The sequence below is a fragment of the Phascolarctos cinereus genome, unplaced genomic scaffold (assembly GCF_003287225.1).
Source record: "Phascolarctos cinereus isolate Bilbo 61053 unplaced genomic scaffold, phaCin_HiC Scaffold_2;HRSCAF=192, whole genome shotgun sequence".
In the NCBI taxonomy this organism is placed as follows: Eukaryota; Metazoa; Chordata; class Mammalia; order Diprotodontia; family Phascolarctidae; genus Phascolarctos; species Phascolarctos cinereus.
Window position 1 is genome coordinate 5,318,768 of NW_027555625.1, and position 18,492 is coordinate 5,337,259.

Genomic DNA, 18,492 nt, shown 5'->3' on the forward strand with positions numbered 1-18,492 from the left:
CACTTCTCCTGCCTCTCCAGTGTTTCTAGACCTTTCTGGAGATTTGGGTCATTTACCTGAACAGTCCTAATTATTCTGAGGTCATGACAAAAACTTAAAAGCCAAATGAAAGTCAGGTACTTTGTTTATCCCTGGTCTCAGGAAAACTCCTGCATGAGCCAGAAAGGCTCACTGGGACAAGCTGGCCAGATGGGCATGGGGAGATGGAGGCAGCCAGTCTTCACCCTAAGGCTGCAAAGAGGTGAAGGGAATTCAATTGTTGTAATTTAGCTAAAAAGGAAGGCTGGGGAGATTCTGAGGAGTTGAGGGGCAGGTCTGAAATGGCTTCTGTTGGGCACTTACTGTGCAGAGATTGGAAGAGGTGGCTAGCATCAGGCAGGCGGCTCAGTAAAGAGCCCGCCATGACTCTGCGCCCAGGTAGAGGTAGCTGCGGGAAGGAAGAGCAGGGTTGGGGCTTCCCAGACACCAGGGGATCCAACTCAGGAGGGAGCCATGAAGTGAGGGAGACTCTAGGCCAGGCCCCAGAGTGGTAGGAGGCAATGCTGCCACAAGTGTGAGTTTCCTTTCCCACTGGTTCCAGTCTATGGGGTCTATATGTTTGTTTGTGTAAAAGGTGAGAAGCTGAGGAACTTGAGAATAAATCTATTGCTTAATTTCTCCTTATTTAATTTCCTCTCGTATCTCATTAAATGCATTGCTGTTCACCTTATTGCATGTTGTCTCCTCTGTTAGACTGAGAGCTGCTTGAGGGAAGGGACCGTCCTCAGAGCTTAGCATAGGTGCGTCGAATGACCGAGTCAATGGTAGAGAATGCACTGGATGGGGGATGGAACCAAATCTATTTTTCCCTGGTTTTCTTCCTCCCCCTCTGACCACTCCACCCTAATCTCCTGTGCTGGAGGATTATTCATATGCCAGCCCTCTGCGTGGCTGTTCCCCAAGGCCCCTTCTCCTTTCTCCCTATGGGCTTTTGGTGATCTCAGCCATTCCTGCTCTTGTCGCTATGCAGATGACCCCCAGTTCTCCCTCTCCGGCCCTGGATGGTCTTCTGAGCTCCTGTCGCACGTCACCTCCTAAAGCAGACATGTCCACCTGGATGGCTAACTGGCACCTCAAACTGAATTTGTCCAAAACACAACTCATCATTCCCCACTCCCCAAGCTTTCCCCTCTTTGTAACTGCCCAATTTCAGTGGTGGGCACTGCCATCCTCCCGAGTCACTCAAGCCGGCCAGCTCGGGTCCTCTTCAGTGTCACAGGATTTCTACCTGGACGGCAGCCCTCCTCCTCACCTGCTCGTCTTCGTCGATGTCTGTCATCCCAGCCTCTTAATGCAGGTGCTCCCCACTTCCTCACCTGGGCCATTGCAAGCCCCTTAATTGGTCTTCCTGCCTAATTAATAGGTCTTCCTGCTCTCTAATTAATCACCTGCGCAGCTTCCAGACAGTTGTTACTAAAGCATAGGTCTGATAATGTCTCTCTCCACCTCCCCTCCCTCTCTCTCTGTTGCTCTTCTCTGTCTCTGTCTCTCTTTCTCTCACTCACGTGTACACACACACATGCATGAAGAAGTTTCGATGACTTACTACTGCCTCTGTCATAAAAACATGACCTCCTCTGGCTTTTGCTACCTCTGCCATTCGCCCTCCAGACTGCATTTCCAGGCTTATCACTCTACATTTCTGCAAAAGTGGATTACTTGCTATTCCCTGAACATGACCTTCCCTCTCCCATCCCTATGCCTTTATCTAGGCTGTGACCCTGCCTGGAGTGCACTCCTTCCTCACTATTTTCCACATAGAATTCCTAGTTTATTTCCAAACTCAGCTCCAATCTTTGCTCCTACAGGAGACCTACCCTAATTCTCACAGTTGCTGGTGCCTCTGCCCTCACTCACATTACTTTATATCTCCTTTGTTTCTATTTTGTATTTCCTTTGCAAGGAAAAATTGAAAAAAATTGCTTAAATTACCCCTACCCCAACTACATGAATGATAATAAAAAATTACCCCCTTGTACATTAACCAGGTGAGAACAGTCCCGAACAATTAGCCAATCAATCCTAGGCTTTAAAGTGAGTGTGAAAAAGTTGACCTAGGAAAAGTGTTTTTGGATTGACTAAGGGGAATTATTACTGGGTTAAAAATATTTGGTTGGAGCTAGCTCAGAACGAGACAGGAATTCAAACAAGTGGCGAAGAGAATTCCATCTAAACCTCTGAGAAAGAATAAATGGGGAGAGGGAAGCAGGGGAGGAGCAGAGGTGGGGCTTTGGGGGCATTCTCGGTCCTGGTGTCCTTCCCCACCCCCACCTCCATCCCCCTGCCTGACCAGAGGAGGACTCTGATTTCAGAAAACTCCCCATCTTCCCAACAGCATTTCGGCAGCATCCTGGATCACCCAATGGCAACATCTTTATCCAGAACCTGGCCAGACTGGAAGCAGGTTCAAGGCTTGCCCGCTGCTCCCTTCTTCTGGGGCTGTGTATGTGCTGGGGGGAGGTGGAACAGGGTGCCCACAGCTTTGATGGGAGGTTTTTCATCTGCTGATCTTATTAAGTAGCCAGGAGTGAAATACCCCTTTCTAAAAAATAATGAACCCTGGACCTATAAATGCTGTCACCTGAAAATCCTGGTGGGAAAACGAATTAAATGAGATGCTATTTTTAAGTGTGCTTAAAGTGCTGTTTAAAGACTAGCTGTCATCATTATTGCTATTACAATAGGGGCTCTAGTCTATAGCATTTGAGGAAACACCCCAGTTCTTCAGGGCTCTCCCTAGAGCCCTAAGGGGAGGCAGCAGCCACACACTGGAGGCCCAACCGGTCAAAGTGAGAGGGAGCTGAAATAGTCATCCCAGAGAAGGTACTTGATTATTATTAATAATACTAATAGGTAGCATTATATAGCACTTTAGGGGCCACTAGATGGTGCCATAGTGCACAGAACACTGGGCCTGGAGTCAGGAAGACCTGGGTTCAAATCCTACTTCAGACACTTCCTAGCTATGAGACCCTGAGCAAGTCACTCAACCCTGTTTGCCTGTTTTCTCATCTGTAAAATGGGCTGGAGAAGGAAATGACAAACTACTCCAAGAGTACCCTAAATGGTATCACAAAGAGTCAGACATGACTGAAAAATGACTGAACAAAACCAAATATACCACTTTAAGGTTTACAAGTGCTTTACAACTATTATCCCAATTCATCCTCATGACAGCCCTGGGAGGTGGGTGCTGTTATTATCCCATCCTGAGGGTCACCAGGCTAGTGAGTATGTGAGGTTGGATTTGAACTCAGGTCTTTCTGACTCCAGGCCCAGTGCTCCATCCAATGGGCTGCCCAGTAGTTTCTCTATGAATGCTATAACTGATTGTAAGCTCTGTTTCCTTTGTGTCTTTGTGCCCAACATTGTGCCTGGAACACAGCAGTCACTTAGTAAACACCTATAGAATGTTGAATTGAGCCCCACATCAGGGCTGTCTTCAGAGCCTCGAATTTACATCTGGTCTATTCTTGGCTTCTGATGAAGAAACTGCCATTGGGTGACCTAGGGTGCTGCAAAAATACTGAACAAAAGATGGGAAGTTCTCTGGACCCTGAAGCTCCCAAAGGCCCCCGCTGGGCAGGCCATGGGGGTGAGGGGTGGGGGTGCGAACGAGGCCAAGACCAAGGGTGCCAGAATGCAAGGAGAAGCGCCATGTGAGTGGAGAGTGGGGTAGCCCATCTGTTATATGTGAAAAGTCTTGGGAAATAAAGTGTCATTTAAATCCCCAATGAGGACACATGGCTATTCAGTGGCAAGGCTGGGATTAAAATCCTTTTGGGCTAGACACAGAGATCAGGAGGGTCATAGTGGGAGCCACAGCTAAAAAGGCAGCTGGAGGCCAGACTGTCAAGGCCTTGAATACCAAGCTGTGGGGTTTAGCTTAGACATTGTTCAGTAAGCAGCATGAATCTAGGGAAGGTTTTTTAACTGGAAATACAAAATGTATTAACATTCTCATTCGAATACTTTTGGCAAACAGGGCTGACTTCCCAGGGCTTCTGCTTGCATCGGCTTGGAGAGAAGAAGTTGCACAGCACGCCCCCACGATGCAGCAGAGACTTGGTGAGCACCACAGCAGTACATTAGGAGGAATGCCGCCCGGACCCTCACGTCCACATCATCAGCCCCACATCAAGAGGAGTGAGGGGGGCAGACGAGGCAACAGCTTCCTCATCTTCAGTGGGAAAAGTGGGGAACTGGGAGCTGAGGTTTGCATCCCGGCTCTGAGCCTCTGCTTCCTCATCTGTAAAGCTGGGGAGGGGCTAAATGCTCTCTAAGTCCCCTTCCAACCCTCTGTCTGTCACCGTGTGACTGACCCCTGCAGTGGCTGAGAAGAGATGATGAGTATAAAAGCCTGCGCAAAGAACACGAGTTCTTTCCCCATAAGCAGCACCCCCAAGGGACAGGATGGGATTCTGTGCCCAGACCGAGCAGGGCTGGCCGCCATGATCTGAGGGGTCCCTCACTCCCCTGTCGGAAACCTCACCTCTGGGGAGTTTCTCTTTTCCCCCCTCTGGCCACAGCCTGCTCCTAGGAAGGCGATGGAAGGTCTGGAGTCTCATCTGCCACTCCTGGCAGCGTAGCCCAATGGAAGGACGGCGGGATTCCGATTCGTAAAACCTGGCTTCTGGTCTTGCTCCCATCACCTCCTGACTACTTGTTCTCCACAAATTATTTCTCCATTCTGAGATTTGATTTTCTCTTCTTTAAAATGGGGGCAACGATACCTCTTTGGCCAGCCTCTTAGGGGTGTTGCAAGAATCAAGTGAAATAATTGCCTCCTGCGTTCTGTCCTACAACTGCAGCCCGGTGGGGCTGCTTGCCTTCCCCAGTGCAGCTGGTACCCTCCCACATCAGCTGGCCCCTTTCTTCACTCATTCTTTAAACCTGGCATGCCATTTCCCTCCCCTCCTTTTCTGCATATGACATCTCTGTCTGCCAACTTTATACTGACCCATAAGACCCAATTCAAGGTTCATCTCCTAAAGGAAGATTTCCTTGATCCACACTTCCCTTCCTGAAACCACTACAGCTTGAAGTCATCACAGAATTTTTGTCTCTTCTCAGAATTTTGGAGCAGAGGGATTCTCGCATAAGTTCTCATAACTTCCTAGGACACATCTCAGATTTACTGTGTCGGCCTTGTTTTGTTAGAGGACATTAGGGAATGGAGGTGGGAAACGTGTTTCTGCTCCTGGAAATGGTTCTCCCAGCCAGTGTTAAATAATACAAATGTCAATATGACCCCCTCTGCCCACTGAACTGGTTTTATGCCAGAGGGTATTGACTGGTTGACTAACACCTTACTTTGGTGCTACCCAAGAGTCATGGGAAATATGCCCATGGAAGTTAGAAAGGCCTGTGACTTCCTGCTTCCCTCTCCTGTCCCTACTCACTTATATTTTCATTTTTAGAGTTGCTAATGTTGATGTCTAATAATGCAAATGTTATTATTTAGACTATTGGAGATATAATACACAGGGTTGAACTGTCCTTTGTTTTCAAGGTTACAATGGAGTTGTATTTTTATCCTTTTGGGTAAAGTTTTTACATATTTGAAGAGGTGACAGACCACACAGGTCCTTTGTCACATCATTCATAGCTACCTTCCTTTCTTCACCTGGAATCATCTTGGGTGCCATAATTTAATGTTACCCCATAGGAGGGGCTCTTAATGAGTGTAGTGACCCTAGTCACTGAGCATACTGGATTTTTACAGATTAGTTCCTGATCCACAGTCTACCAACTTAAAGCTAAGATGTCCATAAAAGAAGAGGCTCTAATCTTCACATGTAGATAAAATTCAGATTATGGTTTCTTCTTTTTTTTTTTTTGGTTAGGCAGTGGGGTTAAGTGACTTGCCCAGGGTCACACAGCTAGTAAGTGTTATGTGTCTGAAGCCGGATTGGAACTTAGATCCTCCTGAATCCAGGGCTGGTACTTTATCCACTGTACCACCTAGCTGCCCCGAGATTACAGTTTCTAAGAAAACTGTTTTTGAACTAAAAAAAACCATTTTGGTTGGAGAATTTCAACTTTGTAATAAGCCACTATAATTCTATATAGATTATAACATGTATATGACTCATTTTTCCATTTCTAAAATGTGTACAAGCATTAGGTGGCATAGTGGATACAGCGCTGAGCCTGGAGTCAGGAAAACTCATCTTCCTGAGTTCAAATCCAGTCTCAGACACTTCCTGGCTATGTAACCCTGGGCAAGTCATTTAACCCTGTTTGCCTCAGTTTCTCATTTATAAAATGAGATAGAGAAGGAAATGGCAAACCATTCCAATATCTTTGCTAAGAAAACATCAAATGGGGTCATGAAGAGTCAGACATATCTGAAACAACCAAACAGCAACAACAACAATGTATGGTAAACCATCATTACTCGTGTGAACGCATCCTTAAAAATGGTTGTTGGAAACCTATATCACAGAGTAGCTGCCTCATTGTGAGCCCCAACTACATATTATTTAAGGTGCAAGAAAAAACTCATCTCAGTATAGAGGTAACCTCTTGTGGGGACACACTATTGTGGTTTGGTCCCCACACTAATAGAAAGTTTCATCTGAAAGCTCTCAGACTAGAAAGTGTTGAGAAAAAGTAAAAGGCAGTAATCACCATGGGATTGGTATTGATAGCCTTTGCTCACTGAGGAAGAGAGGAGAATGAGAGAGAATAGGAAGTGAAGAATGGTCCTTATATTTCAGTGAGGTCAATGGGAAGCTGAAATTCAGTGCCCAGGATGGAGTTATTTGGTCTATAATAAAATTTCATTACCTCTGGTATTTTAAGAAAGGAAGAATCCCATTAATTGAAAGACCCCAAGAGAAAAATATCCATTAGTGCCATAACAGTTAAAAGTTGATATAGGGCACACAAAGAAAATCTATGCAAATAAAACATCTCTCCAGATAGAGGTTTTCTCTGGGGAATGTGGTTCTCACACCTTTCCTTGGTCACCAGTTGAAACAATGAAGAATATGTTGTCCATAAACTCTATACTAGGACACTGTGCCATGGGGCACTGGGAAAGAAAAGTTCTCTCATTGGGGGAGGGAATAACACTTATGTGGCTGAGCTTACCAGCTGCACAGTTAAGGATTAAACCTGTCAGTGTTTACACGACATTTCTGTTACATCTGGAATAAACTTAAACGGTGTTTGGAGGGGGAGGGAATAGAACTTTGGAGCGGGAAGAGACCTGGGCAGCCCATCAAGGCATACTGGGTACCCAAAGGAACCTCCTCCACCACATCCCTAAACAGTGACCAGCCAGCCTTTGTCTGCAGACATCCAATGATCAGGAAGCACCTTCCCTCAGGGAGGCCAGGCCCACCCTCAGAGAGCTCTCCTTGTTAAGAAGTATTCTGAACAGCCAGCCTAAACCTTCATTGCAGCTTTTGGCCACTGTTCAGTTCCATTTTCTGGGCAGAAAAGAACTAACTCTTCTTTAAATGACAGCCTTTCCAATATGTGAAGACAGCTTCCATGTCTCCTCCAAGTTTGTCTTTCTCCAGGCTGAATCATCCATCCCTCAAACTCTCAACTGGTCCTCCTAGGACATGGACTCAAGGCTCTTCCCCATCTGGGCTGCCCTTCCCTGACACTCTCCAGATGAGCAACTTTCTCCTTAAGCCATGGTAGACAGAACTGTACACAAGACACCAGATATGGCCTGACCAAGGCAGAGGGCAAAGGGACTCTCACCTCCCTAGTTCTGGCTATGAGACCTTTCTTCATGAAGCCCAAGACTCCCATTCCTGTTCATGGCTGCCATGTCACACTGCTGACACAGTGACCTTATAGGCTGCTAATACCCCCAGATCTTTGTTACACAAATTTCTGTTGAACCAGATATCCCAAGTGTAAGACTTTGCATTCATTTCTATTAAATATCAATGTACTGGATTCAACCCAACATGGCAGCCTGTCAAAACCTTCCTGAATCCTAACCTTATCATTCAGATAACTCTCCATCCCATCTCTGGGCCATCTGCAGATTTCGTGGATGCACTGTCTATGCCTTTATCTCAGTCATTTATAAAATTCGTGAACAATATTGAGACAATGTAGTTCCCTGGAACATGCTCCCAAATTGACCCTGGTCCATTTATGGCTTTGGTGAGGAGTGGGGAGGAGAAGGGTCTGGCTAGACAAAGAGCCTTGAGTCAACTAAACCCTTTCGTCTTCTCACTCACATCTCTTTCTTTTTCCCACAGAGACAGTGTGAAAAGCATCGTCCAGTGATTTTCTGTGATCCATTTAGGCTCATCGAAGCAGTGCAGGAAAGAACCTGGGAGACCATCAAAGCCAACTCCATCATTTCCAAGATTCACAAACTGACATAAAGAGAGGACAAGTGACTTTCCCAAAGGCCAAGAGGTAATAAGGCAGGGGCAGGATTTGAATCCAGGTCCTCAAATGCCAATTCAGCATTCTTTACCCTCTAGCATGCTTACTTGTTTTCTCTTCATTGATGAACTTTTTTTCAGGCTAAAGATGTTGCTTTGGAAAGGACTCTGATCATGAAATGTGACAGTCTGGGCTCTGAGTAAATGCAATTCGTGACAGTTGTTCATGGCTGGGAAGTGTCTTCTGACTGGGCATTCTCTTCATTTGCCTTCCCAAACTCCCTCTGTGATGCTGGAAGTAATCACATTCCCATGTTATAGTTTCAATTTAATTCAACAAGCATTTATAAAATCCCTACTATGTGCACAGCCCTATATCCAGTGCTAGGGGAGAGAGAATGCTACCCCAAAACATTGTCAAACTTATACAGATGAGCCTTGGGAGTCTTAGAAGCACAGACACAATAACGATACAAGTTTTGCATTAAAAGTGCTTAAAAATGGCACAAAATCTTATTATAGTGGGATTTCTCAGGCTCCTGGCACTGGAGCTGGAAGTGACCATAGAGGCCAGCCAGTCCAGACCCCTCATTGTGGGTCTGGGGAGGGGAAGGAAGTCACCCAAGGTCACCCTGGTAGGATTTCTTTCCAGGTCCTCTGACTCCTGAGCCATGCTCTTCCCACCGTAAATCTGAGGGGGAAGGCTGGCATCTGGGTGAGAAGGGCCATTTGGGAAGGTTTCCTGGAGGATGTAGCATTTGAGTCATGCTTTCAAGGATGGGCAGAAATCCAAAAGCTGGAGAGAATGAGAGAAGACAGCCAAAACAGAAAAGAACAGCTGAGCCTACAGACAGAGATGGCAATCATACTTAGGGTAGAGAGAGGAATGGGACAGAGCCCCAGAACGGAAGCTTCTCTTGAGTTTGTGGTTGGGTTATTCACGTGGAAAAGCTAGTTTCATTTACTCACTCTGATATTGCCAGTGACCCACTTCTAATTGTCAGTTGTTGTCTGCCAGGGCAGAAAGAGTTTGGAACCTGTCTGACACTGGGGCCCAATGTCCCTCTTAGAGATTTCCCAAAAGGAAAACCCAGATAAGTACAAGTCATCTTATGATTAAAGCTACCAGCCAGCACAGAAAGGCCCACCATCTTGAATAGGATGTCCCACTTTATGGACACATCAGTCCTTCAAAGGACCTGTGCTTTAACGCTACTATTCAATGAACACTTTGAACTGGATGTCAAACTCAAGGACTTGCAAAGTCAGTTTTTATAACTCAAGGAAAAGCCTTTGCATTTGTTTCTATTCAATTCCTCCTTTTAGACTGTGCCCAACATTCTAGACTGTCCTGATCTTTTTCAACCTGGCACAAACTCTGTTAGCTCTCACTCCCATCTTGGCATGATCAGCACATTTGATGAGGATGCCCTCTCTGCCCATGTCCAAGACACTGCTGACAATGAGAAACAGCACAGGGCCAGTGCCAAGCACAGAACCCAGAGCCCCAGCTTTCCTGAGCTCTCATCACTTGGGAGTCTTTGTATACACTCATTATAATCTAATTTTAAGTAGATTCAAGAGAGCCAGCTGGATTGCCTTGGAGAACATTGTAAACCTTTTTAATGACCCCAATCCACCAGCAAACCAAAGGTCCATCTTTTCCTTTGGTTTCTTTTTGTGATGAGGTATGACCCATGGCCATCCAGGCTGTCATCACCATAGGACTGAGTCTGGGGATTTCCCAAAGGGAAAGGAGGAGGCATGTGGCTGGCATCATCCAGCAGCAATCGATTACAACTGAGGAAAGATGCAGAAACATCCAATGGCCAATGAGAAATTGGAGATGAAGCCACAAATCCTTGGAGGGCTAAAAAAATGTCAGCTAAGAATTACAGGATAGGGACTGGACCCGGGTTTTATTAAGATAGGGAACTCCCATATGAAGAGATTCCCTCCACCAATGAAGCATTGCATTATCTTGGAGAGCTGCCTGCAACACTGGAAGTTAAGTGACTTGCCCAGGATCATATAACCAGAGGTCAGTCACATCCATCCCAGACTCCCCTGGAACACTGGAGCATTGGTTCCTTCTTCCTAACTCACCCTTGACCAGAGCTGGGAGCACATCCTCCTCTGCTCAGTCTCGCCCACACTGTCTCATCTCACACATGGAGGCTCTTAAAGCATTTTGTGAAGGACCATAAACCTGTTATCGCCATAAAGCACTGGGTAAATGTGAGTTCTTGCTGGGGCTGGGCAGGGCAGCAGCGGCGGCTTCCCAAGCAGCTCTGGGGAGACCTTTGTAGATCAGGACTTGAATGTGCCCTTGAAAATGAGCCACAAGGGAAAGTTCCCTCTCAATTGGTCGGTTAGCCAATCAACCAGGGCTGAGAGGCAACAGCATCCTGGGAACCTCTGCCCTCCTAGTGTTCACTCTGCCACTGGATATAAACACCTGAAGTCCCAGAGGAGAAAGGCACAGAGACAGTGGGGGAAGGAGCAGGCTTCCCGTGGCTTCCTCTTCTTGCTTCAGGCAAAGATTGCAGTGCGGTCCTAGGCTCCCCACCCAAAGGGTACCCAGGCACTTGGCAGCATCAAATCTGGACACCCTGGGATATCACAATCTATTCTGCCTTGGAAGACCCTGAGCTAGCCATAGTTATTTGATCCCAAGATGGATTCAATCCAACTTTCAAGGCCCATGTCAAATATTCCCGCCTCCTAAGAGGCCTGATCCCCGCTTTTTCACTCTGTGAAAGCAGAAGAGGACTGCCTCAAGGAGTGGCAGCATCCTCCTCCATGGAGGATTTCAAGCAGAGTCTGGACAATCTCTCTTCCAGTATGTTACTGTAGCAATTCTATTCGTGCATGGCCTTTGGGGTCCCTTCCAAGTCTGAAACTCTGTAGTTTTGTATTGTTGGATGGACAGACAGATGGGTGGACAGATGGATGGATGGATGATGGATAAACAGATAGATGGATGCTACTTAGCCATCAGCAGCCCAGGCTGCAGATCTCAGAACCTCAACCTTTCATGGATAGAGGCTCTGTCCTGGAAGGGAGGGAGCCTAGAATACTCACTTGCCATAACGTTTATGAGCTGTAAACCCTACTGTCAGCACTCCCAGATCACATATTCATGATTTAACAGTTGGGAATTTTTTATTGTTTTTCCTTGAGAATAACTTTTTGCTTGACAGGGTAATAATAGATTTCCCAACCTTGTCAGCAAGTTGTCAGCAAGCCTGGCTGTTAAAGGCAACTCCCTGGGGTTTTGATGTCTCTCAGCTCCAGCTGTACTCACTGCAGAGGGATGATGGAAAGGGGAGTGAAGATAGGAAGCCCCAAGTACCCTGGAGGGAGAGGAGGACACAGAGCCTGTGGGAGGCATGAACTGGGCATGTGAAGTGGTAGGTTTTAGGCTACACCCAAAGGCACCATTACTCAGAAAGCAGCCAACTTTCCCTTTGAGGGTTGAGGATTCACCTTACAATAACTCCCCAAACTGAGAGAATTCCAAATGTGAGGAGGTGGTTCAACTACTGAAAAAGCCCAGAAGTGAGAGGTGGAGGTGATATCTGTTGTGTCCGAGGAATAGCAAGGAGGCTGGGGTCACAGAGTGCGTGGAGAGAAAGCAGGTGGAAGGAGACCAGAAAGGCAGGTAGGGACAAGGTTATGAAAGACTTTAAAAGGCAAACAGAGGGTTTTCTATTTAATCTTTAGTGTTTTGCACTGGGGAAGTAAAGGAGGGGATATGAAAAGTAAGGGCTGTCCTGTACCTGCTATTCATGGTTACCTTCAGTGCTTACATGAGAGTTGAACATCATTGTCTGTGGAGACCTAGCCCCATGATATATACATATGTGTATAAACATATGTATATTCATGCATATATGTAAGTTATGTGTATAGCAACCAAGCAATAAACATGTATTAAGTATCTACTGTGTGCCAAGCATTGTCCTAGGTGCTAGGGTACAAAAAGAGGCAACACTAATAAACATATATGCATACATGTATGTATAAACCCATACCCATGGGTATGTATGTGTGCATGCATGTGTGTATTCTGAGATTTCCCAAAGGAAATTCTGACTGGGAGCAAGATAAACAAAAGAGATGACTTTTTTTAGAGGCCCTCAAGATTAACCTTATATAGGGTTCAGGGCCAGAGGTGAGATATGGATCCATGCCACGGGCAGGTAAGCCTAGCTGTGTCCCTGAAGTCAATTTCATCTTGGCAGGGATGTGAAGAACAGCACAGAACCCCCCACTGGGGGAAGGAACAGCAGAAAGAGCCCTTAGAACCTTGGCTTCTTAAATCCCCCATGTCTCCACGTCTCCTCTGCTTCCCCCACAAGTCCCCACACTCTGGTAACCACAGGCCGCCTCAGGGGGGTCTGACCCAATGTGATAGTCATTACTGCCCCTGCATGTGCTGAAGGATTTCTTAGCTGTGGAGAGATTTCTGGGCAGCGGCATTGATAAAGCCATCACTAGCTCCTCTGGCTCACACACAGAGGTAAATGAGGGACTTTGGCTCCTCGCATGCCAATGAGCTTTCTTTCCCCTTTTGTATGCAGCAGCACATTCACGTTTCTCTTGTTTGTGGTTCCCTGTATCCGGTGTGACCGAGGACAAGGGGTGAGCCCAGCCCAGCCCAGCCCAGCCAGACCTGCTCCTTAAAGTCTGAGAAGGACCAGCCTTAGGATGGGCAGCCTCCATCTCACCCAGGCTCAGCACTGGGCTGTCTTCATTCAACACCCTTTAGTGAACCCAAGGACAGATGACATGGGCTGCAGGGACGTCCATGGTCAATGCCTCTTGGGTTCTCCAAGGTTGGGCCAGCAGGATGCAACCTCCAACCAGGCAGAAGGGTTTGGAGGAGAGGCTCATCACCAAGTCAACCCCTAGGAGATGAAGTTTTTAGTCTCAGAAACTCAGGAAGATCACCTATAGACATGGGGGATGGGCAGCAGGCGGCAGATCTGAGCGGACAAAACCTCAGGCTGTTTTTCCTTTTGCAATATGAATATATGGTTACAATTTAAGTGACCAGAGCAGAGGGGAAAGACATGCTAAGCAGGAGAGAGACTGATGAGGAAAGGTGTGGAGGAAGGAGCATGCATTACATGTTTAAGGGACAAGGAGTAGCTGGGCCAGGATAGCCCAGAGGGTCACTGGCAGAGGTCAGGGCCCATCATGGCAAAACATTTTTGTAAGACTGGTCCTTTTTTTCCTATATATTCAAAAATCACTTTTACACTTTTCTGGGAAAAGCAGCAGGCATCGGCGAGTCACTTGAGAAAAGGCAGTAGTAAGTTGAAAAAGATGAGGGCACACTGCTCTTAAGGCTTTGACAATGCAGAGAGGCCAGTCACCACCTCATTACAGGCTCCCTTCCCTCTAACTACCCCCAGAGGCTCCTCTGGGGACAGACTGTGATGATGCCACCAGCTAGATCATCAACTCAGGAGTCACTAAGAATGGCATTCAATGCCCGTAAAATGGGACCACGGGAGGTTGGGGGATTAGAAGGAGAATTTGTGTCTCCAGTAACACTTTACTTCAAGTCAACATCATCACTGAGCAAGGATCAGTGCTATTGAAGGAGGTGAGCTTCCTCTGATGAAACCCCATGACTTTGGAGATCTCGACCTGATATGACTTCTAGAGGGGCAGTAATGTGTAATGGGTCACCAGGGTCCTAGGTTCAAACTTGCCTTGGCACTCACTCATTGCGTGACCTCAGGTGGTCACTCTATCTTTCCAAGACTCAGTTTCCTCATCTGTGAAATGGACATAAGAATACATTCACCTCATCATCCTTGGGTTTCCAGCCAGGGGCACCGACTCTGGCTCTGGGAACCTGAGCTTCTGATTTGGGAATCCACAGTCTCCAGCCTGCCTCAGCCCCACCCACCCCTCCCCAGCCATTCTCATACCATGGCCTCCACCTTGCCCCCATCCCATTGCCGCTCTCTTCCTTGAGTTCTGGGAAGAATAATTCAATCGATATTGGCATTCCTGCAAAGGACCTGTCAATCCACTGCCCAGGGGTGGGGGGCTCTTCTCACCATTCCTGTTGTCTCCTCTGTCCAAAACTCCCCTCCCACCCATCATACTCTAGGCAGCAAGGTGGCTCAGCTAACAGAGTAATGGACCTGGAGTCAGAAAGACTTGAATTCAAATTCAGCCTCAGACACCTACCTCCCAGGACTGTCATAAAGGCAGCATGAGAAAATACTTACGTAGTGCTTAGCACAGCGTCTGCACATAGTGGGGGTGATATAAATGCTAGCTATCATCATCATCACCACTGCAATCGTAGTACCTAACCTGTGACAACACCCAAATGAGATCACGTAGAGAACTTGGCCACAGACACACAGTAAGTATTACTCGTGTGACTGCTGACGGCCCTGGCCCCTCTAGACCGAAGCAGACGGTCTTTGAGAGAATCTGGGGCTGTGCCAAAGGGCACAGGCTCAACAGATAATTGCTACTGGGAGAAAAGCTCTTTGTAGGCTCCAGACACCTGGCCTGAGGGCAGAAGACCGGTTTTTCACACAGTCCTTTCTGAGAGAGATCTTTACCTGGCATGGTAGAAAGAGAAGCAGATTTGATGACAGAGCTAAGTTCAAGTGATGCTTTGGTGGTTACCAGCCATGGGAGCTTGGGCTCCCTTCCCATTCCCAGCCCCAAGTGTACCAATGCCACAACAAAATTACTTTGTATATCTTTGTATATATATTGTTTCCCCTAACAGAATGTGAGTTCCTTGAGGGAAGGAACTGGATTTTTTTTTCCTTAGGGTTCTCAGAACCCAGCATCATGCCTGTCATATAAAAAAAAAAATCTCATGATGTGCTGACTTCCTGAGCCTCAGCTTTGTCATCTGTAAAATGGGACTTATATTGCCTGTCTTCCCTCTCTCATGGAGTTGTCTACAAAAGCATGATACCAGAACATAACAGAGCCAACTTATTATGGAGGAAATAAAGGCTGCTCCAAGAACCTCCAGTGAAGGAGGGAGCCCAGTCTGGCTTCGTGCCTCTCCAGACCACCCTTTCCCTTTGCAGCAACCTGCCACACGCTGTCTTCTCTCATTAGAGTGTGAGTTCCTGGAGTACTGGAGAGGTGTTGTATTTATATTCTCAGTGCCTCACACAGTGCCTGGAATAAATGTAGGCCTTCATAAATGTTTGTTGACTGACTGATTGACTGACTGAAGGGCTGTCATGTGGAAAAGAGATTTGTTGTTATTCAATCATATCCAAATCTTCATGCCCTCATTTGGGGTTCTCTTGGCAGAGATACTGGAATGGTTTGCCATTTCCTTCTCCAGCTTATTTTACAGATGAGGAAACTGAGGCAAACAGGGTGAAGTGACTTGCCTAGGGTCACACAGCTAGTAAAGTATCTGAGGCTGGATTTGAACTCAGGAGGATGTCTTCCTCACTCCAGGCCCTGCACTCTATCCACTGTGATGTCATCTAGTTATCATGTGGAAAAAAGATGAGACTTGTTCTTTTTTGTCCCAGGTGGCTGAGCTAAGAGCACAGAGAAGACATTCAGAAAGGCAACTTTTAGCTTGATGTAAGGAAAAACTTCCTACCCATCAAAGCTGGTTATCAACATAAGGCTTCTTAGCAGGTGGTGATCTCCTCCACCAGCAGTATCATTAACCAGCGACCAGAGCATTGCTTGTCACAAGTTCTCAAGTGGATCTTTGTTTATGATGACAAGCTGGGGCAGCAAGGTGGCTCAGTGAACAGAGTGCTGGGCCTGGAGTCAGGAAGACCTGAGTTCAAATCTTGCCTCAGACACTTACTAGCTGTGTGACCCTGGACAAATCACTCAACTGTTTGCTTCAGGTCCTTATCTATAAAACGAACTGAAGGAGGAAATGGCAAACCGCTCTAATGTCTGTGCCAAGAAAACTCCAAAGCGGATTACAAAGAGTAGGACACAACAAACAACAGAAATAATGATGAGATGGCCTCAATGCCTTGGAGGTTCCCACTTTAGAGATGAGTAAACTGAGGCTGTGAAATGTAAGTGACTTGACCAGGATCACATAGCTAGTAAGTGTATGAGGCAGGATTCAAACATAGAGAGTGACTCAGGACCATTACTCTAGACACACAAGAATCATGACTAGGCAGATTGGATGCTCCCGTCCAAGGCAGGCCTACTCCCCTCCACCCCCACCATCCCTTGGACCTTTGAGAGCTGGTGCAGAATGGAGGTATAGACCAAGGTCACACCCATGAGCCAAGATGAAGGGAGAGATCAGAAAAGGGGAGCTCTGCCCACATTCCAAGGGTGAGGGCCATGTAGGAGGGAGGAATCCTTTGCTGTAGATAGCCAATCCTGCCCGGGAGCAGCGCCATCTTGGTGTAGGACCTTTGCTTTGGTTTGGCTGTGCAACCTCCCTCAAGTCACCTGCTCCGTGGCCAATTCCCCTTCTAGAAAATGGAAATAATCATCCTTAGTCAGTCTCCACCTCAAGGGCGGGGGAGAAAACTCCTGGATCATCTCTACTAGCCTGCTGTCACTCTTGTGATTACTCTCATCAAGTGTCCCATCTTTCTGTATGTTTTAATCTCTGAGAGCTTCTCAGTCTTTCAGAAAGAGGAGATGAGAGCAGATCCGAGCTACGTGACTCTACTGGCATCGGTTCTGATCCCCAAGTCCTGTACAGCTTACGGTCTTGGGAGTTGGCGGGGGCACTGAGACACAAAGGTACTTAGCCAGGATCACACAGCCAATGTGTGACAGAAATGGGACTGGAACCCAGGTGGGCTTGAATCCAAGGCCAGCTTCCTCTCTGCTGGGCTGCAGTGCCTGGCCACAGAAAGAGGTAGGATGCAAAGCCAACGGCATATTAGTTAATTAATGCAAAGCTCTCATCTGGGGTATACTCTCTACAAACCTGTCCATTCCTAGTGGCCAAGGGGAGACCCCCTGAACCTCAAGGCAGCAAATGAACCATCAGCTCCCCAGGGAGCCACCACAGGGGTTCCCCAAAAGCCGATGGGACCAAGCCAGCCCCATGCAACACAAACACAAAAATGTCATTGTTAGGGTGCTCACTTCTAAATGCACAAGGAATCCGGCAAACTGTGAGTATCTTGAGAACAGGGAAGGTTTTGATGACGGCTTCATATTTATAGAGGACACCACAGGTATTGCACTCACTAGCGGGCTTTACATTAATAAAGTTTGTCAAATCAAATTGCAACCATGCTTCCGTTTGCCTGCCTACAAGTGCCAAGAAGGAAAGAATCAGACTCTGGCAGGCTTGGTTTCAGCATCACAGTGCATCTCTTAAAGGGAATCCTTGGCCAAAGTCCTTGGACTTTAACACGTGGCATGGCTTAACCCTCTTTGCCTCCATTTCAACGGAGACATCAGCTTCTTTCCCAGGATGGCATAAGAAATGCACTCTCCTTTCTAGAAGCAGCGCATATGGCCTTTTCCACAGGGGTAATTTCTCCTCCCAACTTAAACCAACTCCTGTTGCTGCCTTGTGCACCCATCTCTGTGAATATCTGCACACAGATTCATATTGGCTTTGTACCCAAAATGAATTTCTTATCATCTATCAATTAAGGGGGAAAGGAGGGGAGAAGGGAATGAAGGGATGCCAATACTTCCAGGAGCTGGGATGCCTTCCTTCAGTGTAGGCAGGCAGACCTCAATCCCTCTATACCATCATAGTGGGTTTTCAGGGATAACTGATATTATAAGCACCAAATATCAAAACAAAACACAGCAAAAACAAACAGAACTTCTTCAATGATCGAGCCTAACCCCAGTGAAAAGATGAAAAGCTGCCATCTCCCTCCCTTCCGGACGAGGTGGGGGGCTATGGCTATGGAAGACTGTATACACTCTCCAAAACAGGAGATGTTGGTTAGTTTTGCTGAACTGATTTTTCCCCTCTTTTTTTCTTGATCTTTATTATAATGAAGGACTCACTGGGTAGAGTAGGGAGGGATGTATTTGGAGGTGAAGGTGTAAAAGTAAAAGATATCAATAATGTTTTTAAGAGTAATAGAAAATTCTGCAACCTACA